At 38.3% G+C, this 9443-nt stretch overlaps 1 long non-coding RNA gene across 1 annotated transcript; it reads left to right on the top strand.

Moving 5' to 3' along the window:
* Window positions 1-315: 315 nt before the first annotated feature.
* LOC142172960 (uncharacterized) lies at window positions 316-3276 on the top strand. The gene is made up of 2 exons (XR_012702232.1): window positions 316-1096; window positions 2984-3276. It is a non-coding gene; the product is annotated as an uncharacterized LOC142172960 (long non-coding RNA).
* Window positions 3277-9443: the final 6167 nt, after the last annotated feature.

Genomic DNA, 9443 nt, shown 5'->3' with positions numbered 1-9443 from the left:
TAGTATTTCCAGATAATTTTGGGTTTTATAATTTAATCTTAGGATTCTAGCTTTATTATTATATAGGTAATTGAATAAATAGAAAAGGATAAAAATAGAAGAGATCGGATTGGGCCTTTTCTTCAATTGTAAGTCACAGGCCCAAAGAGACCCAATCTTCCCAAACGACCCAGTCCATTTCGAACTGGGTCGACCCAGTCCATAACCCAAAAAGACCCAAAGCCCATTTTCATTTTTTTCTTTCATTTTTCACAAAAAAAAAACAAAACAAAAAAATAATCAAAAGAAAAACCTAAGACTACCCGTAACCCCCCCCCCCCCCTCTCTCTTCTTCTTCCTCTCTTTCTCTCTTTCTTCTCCAAATATCCTCCCATGGCAGCCCCTCCCCCTAACACCCCTTCTCCCTCACGTCACACACAACACATATACACACACATACGCGACGCATACACACACAACTCGTCGATCTCCCTCTCTTGTCCGCCATGGTTGCGTCTTCAAGATCTTGCCACTGCGTCCGTTGCTTTGCTTCTTCTTCCTAGTCACATGCTGCCCGCCATGGCTGCATCTACAGCTCTTCAAAATGATCAAAATATCCCATCACTGATGTCCGTCATGGCTGCGTCTCCAAGCTCTTCAAACGAGCACGAGATCCCGTCGTATTGTTGCCCGTTGTTTCTTCTTCTCCACTGTCGCTGCTTTCGTTGTTGCCATGGCTGCGTCTGTGTTGCAGCTACTCGTTGCTTCTGTTTCTTCCAACTTCGTCATCGTCCATGGCTGCAGCTACTCGTCGCGGCCGCTGCTGCGTTTCGTCGCTATTGCTGCTGCCCGTTGCTTCGTTTCTTCCAGCTTTAGCGTTGCTGCCCGCTGCTTCTTCTTCTTCACCACCTTGTTGTCGTGCCGCTAATGTTTCAGCAGCGTGGCTGCTACTGCATCAGCAGCACGCTGCTACTGCTTCAGTTCCCATTGTCGCCAAACGCCCCTCCGTCAAGCTTCATCTATTGTTTAAGTTTCCGGGCAGATTCGAGTCATTTTGATGCAATAATTGTTTCCGGGTAGATTTGTTTCCGGTCGAGTTCGTCGTCGCTTCGATCCGGTTAGTAGATTTGAGTTTCATGTTGCCCGTATTTTTGTTTTGATATTCTCGGATCTAAAATCGTTAAATGTTCGATTCTTGTTTTGTTCATGTTTATCGTTGAATTAATTTTCTAGTTTGTTCATATGTTTTGTTGATTTAATTTTCAGATTCAAATGGAACTTTCATTAATTAGTTTTTCAGTTTATTTCATGTGCTTTTATTTATTTTGTAAAAGAAATTATTAGTTTAATTTTAATGTTGTTAGATTCAAGAAGAAAATTGTTAGTTTAATTCTAATGTTGTTAAATTCAAGTTGAAATTGTTAGTATGTAAAAGAATTTGTTAGCTTAATTTTCTTTTAATTGGTAAAAGAAATTGTTAGTTTAAATTTAATGTTGTTGGATTCAAAAGAAAATCGTTAGTTTAATTTTAATGTTGTTAGATTCAAAAAGAAAATTGTTAGTTTAAGTCTAATGTTGTTAAATTCAAGTTGAAATTGTTAGTATGTAAAAGAATTTGTTAGCTTAATTTTAGTTTAATTTGTAAAAGAAATTGTTAGTTTAATTTTAATGTTGTTAGATTCAAATTGAAATTGTTAGTATGTAAAAGAAATTGTTAGCTTAATTTTAGTTGAATTTATAAAAGAAATTGTTAGTTTGATTTTAATGTTGTTATATTCGAATTGAAATTTAATTAATTGTTTTTCAGTTTATTTCATGTGTTTTATTTGTTTTTGTAAAAGAAATCGTTAGTTTAATTTTTATGTTGTTATAATCAATTGAAATTTAATTACTTATTTTGGTTTGTTTCATATTAATTTCATTTATTTTTGTAAAAGAAATTGTTAGTTCAATTTTAGTTTAGTTTGTAAAAGAAATTGTTAGTTTAATTTTAATATGGTTAGATTCAAGTTGAAATTCAATCGATTATTTCTTCTTCGGTTTATTTTTATTCGTTTAAAAGAATTAAGTTGGAATATAGAAATATGTTAGTTTAATCGCTTGAATCATCCGTCTTTGTTTGAGTAGCTTAGATTAAATTCGTGCTCATCTTTTGGTTGAGGTTCGTTCTTAATCCGGTGATTTAATGTGAAATATATGTGTTGTTAAAAATGTCGTTCAGTCAAAATAATTCCGATTGTTGATTTGTTGTTCATAGTTTAAGTTTGAATTTGTTGATTGAACTGGATTAAGGATTGGTTATAGCTGGTAATTTAATTTTAAGTTCTTAGATAACTTTGAAGTTGAACAGATTTTTGAATCGGGGCGTAACAGTAGTTTTAGGGGTAAAACGGAAATTAACCAATTACAGATTAATTAATTATGGTGGGGACCAGACATTATGATAAAAGCAAAAAAGGAAAAGGTGGGTAATAATGTCTTCCTTTCAAAAAGAGGGAACACGGGGGTCCACTTTGACTACTTTTCAAAAAGAGGGAACACGGGGAACCCACGTTGACTACTTTTACTAAAGTAAAAGTGTGGGTAATAATAAAAGTTAAAGGGTGAACATAGTGGAAGAATATTGGGTCTTGCTTTGGGTATATAAGAGACTCATTTGACACTTAAAAGGAAAGAATTTTTTGGGAGAGATAAAAAATTTCAGAACTAAAGAGGGGATAAGAACATACTTTTAATCTTTAAGAGGAGGATTTCTAAAATATCTGAATATTATTTTCCGTATATTCCTGAGTGTGATTTCTGCCTACTGTTTGCTTCCGGGATTTTCAATTGGTTTCTTGAGTTAACTGTTGGTCCTTTGTTATGCTTTATTGGGTGGTTGCTGGAATTTCTGTTCGGTTTTCAAGTCTACTACTGGGTCTTCTGACTGTTGAATGTTTGTTGTTGCCGCGCTGTTGCTACTGCTGCTGATCCTATTCTTCCTTTATTTGTATTCAAATACCAGGTACACTACTCTGAATCATTTCAACATATGTATTGAAGATGAAATGAAATGGCCGGAAGATTTAAGTTTTTTTTAATTATAGAATATTCGCATTTTAGTTAAATATTCATTATGTGTCTCATGTTATGTAAATGGTAGAAGTATTTATTATGTGAAGTATTAAACTGCGGGACTAGTGGATGGGTGTCAGTATGAACACCATAAGTATTAGTTTCGGCTTTGTTAAATTTTTAGCTTAAAATCACATTCAAATCGTTAGTAAATATTCAATACGGGAAACCGACTTAATTTGAGGGAAGGTTAGTAAACTCTAGATTTGAATTTGCAAATTTAGAAATAGAAGCAATTTGAGTTTTTTTTTTCTATCTTTAAATTTTGTTAATAACAAAGGCCCGCAAATATTAGGCAAACATAATAGGCCAATAATTTTGTAGAATCTGCATGCTTACAAAATATTTTCGTTTTTTTATTATTATTATTTTATTTTTTCGTCATTTATTCAGTTTTTTTTTTGAAAAAAAAAACTTGAAAAAGAAATTTGTAAAAAATAAAAAAAAATACTAATTTTTTTACGAAATATTTTCATTTTTTAAGAAAAAAAAAACTGAAATGATGTTTTAATGGGTGATTCAACGTTGCAAGACTAAGAGCATTAATCCATTATGTGCGAGTTTGAGCAAGATGAGTCAACGTTTAAGTTTAATAAACTTTTTAATAAGCTTTAGTAATTATGGTTAAATCTAGTTTTAAATGGTTTTGAATAACTAATTTCAATAGTTTTTTTTATAACAATGTAAGCTTTAAGTTAGCTATAATCAGGATCTTTTGATTTTTAATTGTCGAACTTCGTAAATATTTTACAATTTCGAATTTTTTATTTTTTTTAGTAAAATTCCTTTCTATTAATATTTGTCTTAATCTAGCAATTAGTATGTTATGTGTTATTATTTTTAAGCTCGTAATTAATTAGGATTTTCTTTCTTTATTTTAGAGACTAATTTTAATAGAAAAATGTAGTCGCTTTAGGATTTGTCCACTAAAAATAAATGAGATGAGCCTCGCCTAGTAAAATGTATAGATTGCGGGGCCCTCACAAATGTATGCATTAAATACTTAGAACATCGGAGTTGGCCGTCTAGAGAAATTTTACGGCCTTTCCCAAAACAACAATACGCTAGTCGTTCTAGGCGCGTCTTTAACAAATCATTTTCTTAAATATGGGTGTGCATTTATGTAACCCAAATCCAAATCTCAACGGAGTCGAAATGTGTCGATAACCATGGGTGCATTGATTGCGACGTGGTCTGAAATACGTTTTCACAATATTGCAATTCTCCGTAAAATAATAACAATAAATAAATAATAATAAAAGCGGCTAAGGGTTAAAATTTGCACATAAGTTCATAATTGTATAAAATCAGATAATCAAGTTGAATATGACAGTTGAACGATCGTGCTAGAACCACAGAACTCGGGAATGCCTAACACCTTCTCCCGGGTTAACAGAATTCCTTATCCGGATTTCTGGTGCGCAGACTGTTAAATAGAGTCATTCTTTTCCTCGATTCAGGATTAAATTGGTGACTTGGGACACCCTAAATCTCCCAAGTGGCGACTCTGAAATAAATAAACAAATCCCGTTTCGATTGTCCTTTAATTGGAAAAACTCCCTCTGCGCCCCGGCGGGTGCCGGAAAAAGGAGGTGTGACAGCTTTGGCGACTCTGCTGGGGATATACCCAGAACCACTGGTTCAGGGTTAGAAATTCGAGCCTTTGATAAACTGTTATAATGTTGCTTTATTATCTGATATTTTCATATGATACATGCTTAATATGCAAAATGATGTCTTGTTACCGCTTTGATATTATATGACTGTATATATAAACTGTGCCGAACCCTTCTTTCCTTACCTCTGGAGATGTGCTTACTGGTTGAGACTCCCTATTCTGTTAGTGTCATACCCTGAAATAAAAAAGAGGCTCGGACAAGTTACTAAGTTGGATGGCCTTTTGGTTCCCAGAAAGTTGCCCCCTCCTCGACTCGAGTTGTCCGCTCGGGTAAGCCAGGTCTAGAACAAAAAACCCAGGTTTGAAACTTCATATAACAAAACTTCATGCCGGATCCCTAGTAGGAACGATTATTTGCATCATGTTGCATTTGACTTAGGGGACTCAACACAGGGGTTGGGTCCGTCTAGGACTAGCAACCTGAAATGAAAAGACCATCCTGATGCATCCTATTTATGTTGTGCATTTATTTGTTCCAAACCCGCATGTTGACCGGCTTTAATCTCGGGAACGTTGGAAAATTGAAAAAAAAAGGGAGAAAAAGAGAGAAATAACAAATAGGGAGTTAATTGATTCTTTTAGAAAACCGAGTGTCCAAGTACTATCAGAACTCTGCCGAATTTTTAAAAATATATTTTACTTTTTAATTTTTTTTTTTGTATTTACCCATAATAAAAAAATAGAGAGAAATAAAAAGCATTCAGTGTAGGAAAGAATTCTTTATTTTAGTTTGCTTTGTTTTCAAAAAAAAACAGTAAGGAAAAATAGTGTCTTTTGCTAAAAAATGGAAAATATATTTGTTTTCAAAATTAATTGGTTTATTGGCCCGAACTACGCTGGTTTGATTCTCACTGGGTGTGAGATACTTAGGCAACCCTCATCGGGTCCAACCTCCCTTTTGTAAAAAATATCCAAAAAGTCTATTTTAATTTTCGTTATAAATAAGTCGGATGATGCCGTTTTTTGCAAAAATAGCCGAATGTTCCTAAACAGGACGCTGGAAGGCTGACATTGCATAAACGGCCATCTTTGGTCATCATTTTTGATTTTTGACCAGTTGACTCTCGCAGCCTTAAATGCTTCGTTCTCGAAGTGCTAAAAGGCCGCATTTGAAAACCGAGCCCATCGTTTTGAAAAAACAAAATCTTGGATGACCAAGATCACCATTGCTCCTGGCATAATCACCTTAATAAATGTGCAGGATGAGCACAATACAAAACGAACCCTTTTCAATAATGACCAAGATCCCTTTTAAGTTGCGATTATGATGGAATGACCTAGGCAAGGAAGGGCAAGACAAAGTAAAGAAGTATCTGAAAGATCTCCCGGATTTGCTAAACATCCAGCCTCGGGGTGAGATTATCAGATCATTGGTCACTTGCTGGGATTCAGCACATAATGTATTCCACTTCTCGGACTTTGAGCTCACCCCGACATTGGAAGAAATAGCGGGATACATCGAAAATGATGAAGCTCCGTTAAGGGTCAAGTACTTGATTGCACCCAGGGCCGTCACTGTACACCGGTTTCTGGATTCCCTAAAAATACCCCGAACATTTCACCATCCAGATTTTGCAAAAGGTTTGCAGTCTCCGCCTCATATATGCTAGATACGACCACGTGGGCGGGTTCAATAAGCCAGACTTCAAACTATGCAGTAGAGATACCGACAGAAGTGGGATGAACACAAGCTGGTAGCTTTTATGATAACTTTTTTGGGTCTTATAGTATTCCCAAGGAAAGACGGAAACATTGATTTGAAAGTAGCTGGGGTCGTCAGTACCTTGCTCACCCAAGATAAAAGCACTCTGGCGCCTATGATTATGGCTGACATCTTCCGAGCTCTCACTGTTTGCCGAGCCGGGGGCAACTTTTTCGAGGGATGTAACCTATTGTTGCAAATGTGGATGACCGATCATTTATGCGACCGCTCCCAGCTCTTGGGTTACGGTTCGCCCGAGAAGACTTGCATTGGAGAATTTTACACAAGAATCAAAGGGGTTAGTCTACCCGAAGGAGTCACAGCTTGGACGTCATTCTTCCGAACTCTCACTGCCAACCAAATCCAGTGGACGCTCGGATAGTTGCCTATTGAGGAAATCCTATACATGCCGGCAACCAGGCCCCACTTTCTGTTGATGGGACTCAAAAGCATCCAACCCTATGCACCGTATCGGGTTTTGAGGCAACTTGGGAGGTATCAAGTAGTTCCGAAAGATGAAGACTTGAGTACCCAGGTGGTTGAAATCAGTCCTGACGGTCGGTTCCCCGAAAAACAAGTTCGCCAGATCTGGAGTGAGTGTCAACATTTGACGGCAAATACTTGCGTGTTGGATACGGCTAAAGGAGAAGTTTCCCCGGGGTATCACGCTTGGTTCAGAGGTGACACGTCCTGCGGGAGACCAGCTAAAAGACCCCATCTCATAGATTTTGCTGAGTCATCCCAGGAGCAATGGAACTGGTTAGCAAAGGAAAAGGGTTATCGGGCGGAGATCGGTGAGTTGAAGCAACAGGTTGAAAGTCTGAAATTCAATAACAGTGTGCAAGTTGCTGCGGATCGAGGTGAAAGGAATAGATTGGCCCAAGAAAATGAAGAACTTAGGGTCCAAATCCAGAAATTGAGAATGGCTCCTAATAAACAACCAGGGAGTCGATCAGATGAGCAGTTGATAAAAGGGCTGAAAAATGAAGTCAGGGAATGGCGGGATGGTTTAGAAAAATCTGAGAACATCATGGCAAAACTCAAAGCACAGTGGGGTACAAGAGCAGATAATCGTCGCCGATACTTGAATCAATTAAAACGCGACCACGAGAAAGCTCTTGCCAACATGAAGAGAAAGGTGGCTACACTTGAGGGTAAAGCAGTTAAGCAGGCTGAGGATTTCCAAATTGAAAGCGGACACTATTACGACTTGTTGGCCCAAATGGAGGTAGAAGTGCAGCAACTGAAAAATCAGCATATGCAGGATTCTCAGGCATTGAAAACATGCAGTGATCAGATAAAATGCCTGATTCTAGAAAAGAAGCAAGCAAGGGACAAGATTAGAGCCATTGCCCGCGCCATTTTTAGAAGATGTCGCGCTTGTGAAGACATGACCCATGCTACTTTTGTCTCAGCAGTGCTGATCTATGTGAAACGGAACATGAATGAATTAGAGCAACTCAAAAGGGACTTGGAACCTAGGCCCGCGGCGAGGCCGAACGATGCCCCGCGGGCACCCATATTTGAAGCTTTAGAGTATGCGTAGTTCGTGTCTGTATTTCTTTATATATTTTTTTAGCCTATGGTTTGTCTGTCCATTGTCTTTTCACATCAAAGTGTTTCTGTAGTATTGGAACTTGTATCTGACCTTAGTTTGCGTTTGTCATTTTCTTTCTGCAAAAAGGATTTTAGTTTGTAATGTTTGTTTTAAGTAATGAAAAGTTGAAAATCTTTCTGCATGAACTACGCTTGGTCTGATTCGTGCAGGGTCACGATGCGTAGGCAATCTCTACAGTATTCCACCGTAATTGTTAAATAATAAAAAAAAAGGAAAGAGAGAGGGAGAAGAAGAAAAAGGAGATTCTGGAACACTCGAAAGAGGTAAATAAAATAAGCCGGGATGATGCGTGCGGTCAGAGCAAAAGCATGTTAGAAATGGTTAACTGCCTAGGAACATTGCATCCCAATGTGCAATTACAATATTTGTTAAGACGCTAACACTGACAAGTTTGTTGTTTTTCAATCCAATACCAGTTAGTTTGTTAGGGCGTCTTGGCACAGTACCATTATCAAACAAGATCGAAAGGTCCTATACCAGAAAGCATGACTGGGTCAGACAACAGCGTTGAGTCAGAAAAGACGGCCAATCAGATGCTGAAGGATGCCTTGGAGAAAATGGAAAAAATGAGGCTAGAAATGAATGAAATACGGATAGCCTTAGCTAGAGCCCAGAAGGGGCAGGAACTACCCGTTACTCCTACCCTCCAACCAATAAACACGCCGGAATACCTTTCCACCGGCCCTTCAACGAGTTTCCCAAGCCATCACTACTATCATGGAAGAGAGGCCTATGATCACCAAGCCCCACCACCCAGTCAAAACCCTCCTCCACCAAATGTTCCCGTCTTTGTAGCACCTCCCCCAACCCCATTGCACAGATCATCTAGCGAGCCGATGTTTCAGGCTCACGACACACAATATTACCCTCCTGAACTCACAATCAAAGCACCCGAGCCACATACCTATAATCCCCACTTTGAGGTCCCGGCGGAGATTGAAAAGCCGGCAAAGAGCCCAGAGCAGGATGAGGTGATGCGAAAATTTAAAAGCCTAGAACAGTCCTTCAGGAACATACACGGGTTAAGAAACCAGGTCAGCGTGGCCTACAAGGATCTATGCCCTTTCCCTGACATCCAATTACCAGCAGGGTTCAAGATGCCCAAGTTCGATTTGTACGAAGGGCATGGCGATCCTATGGCACATCTGCGGGGGTTTTGCAGCAAAATGAGGGGAGCAGGTGGAAACGATAAGCTACTGATAGCTTACTTTGGCCAGAGTTTGAGTGGGTCGGCATTGGAGTGGTACACGAGACAAGATCTGAGCAGGTGGTACACCTGGGATGACTTGGCACAGGCTTTCGCAGGACATTTCCAGTACAACCTTGAGATAGTCCCAGACCGTCTCACATTG

This window comes from Nicotiana tabacum, chromosome 18 (assembly GCF_000715075.1).
Source record: "Nicotiana tabacum cultivar K326 chromosome 18, ASM71507v2, whole genome shotgun sequence".
Taxonomy (NCBI): Eukaryota; Viridiplantae; Streptophyta; class Magnoliopsida; order Solanales; family Solanaceae; genus Nicotiana; species Nicotiana tabacum.
This window is presented reverse-complemented; position numbering and strand designations above follow the sequence as displayed.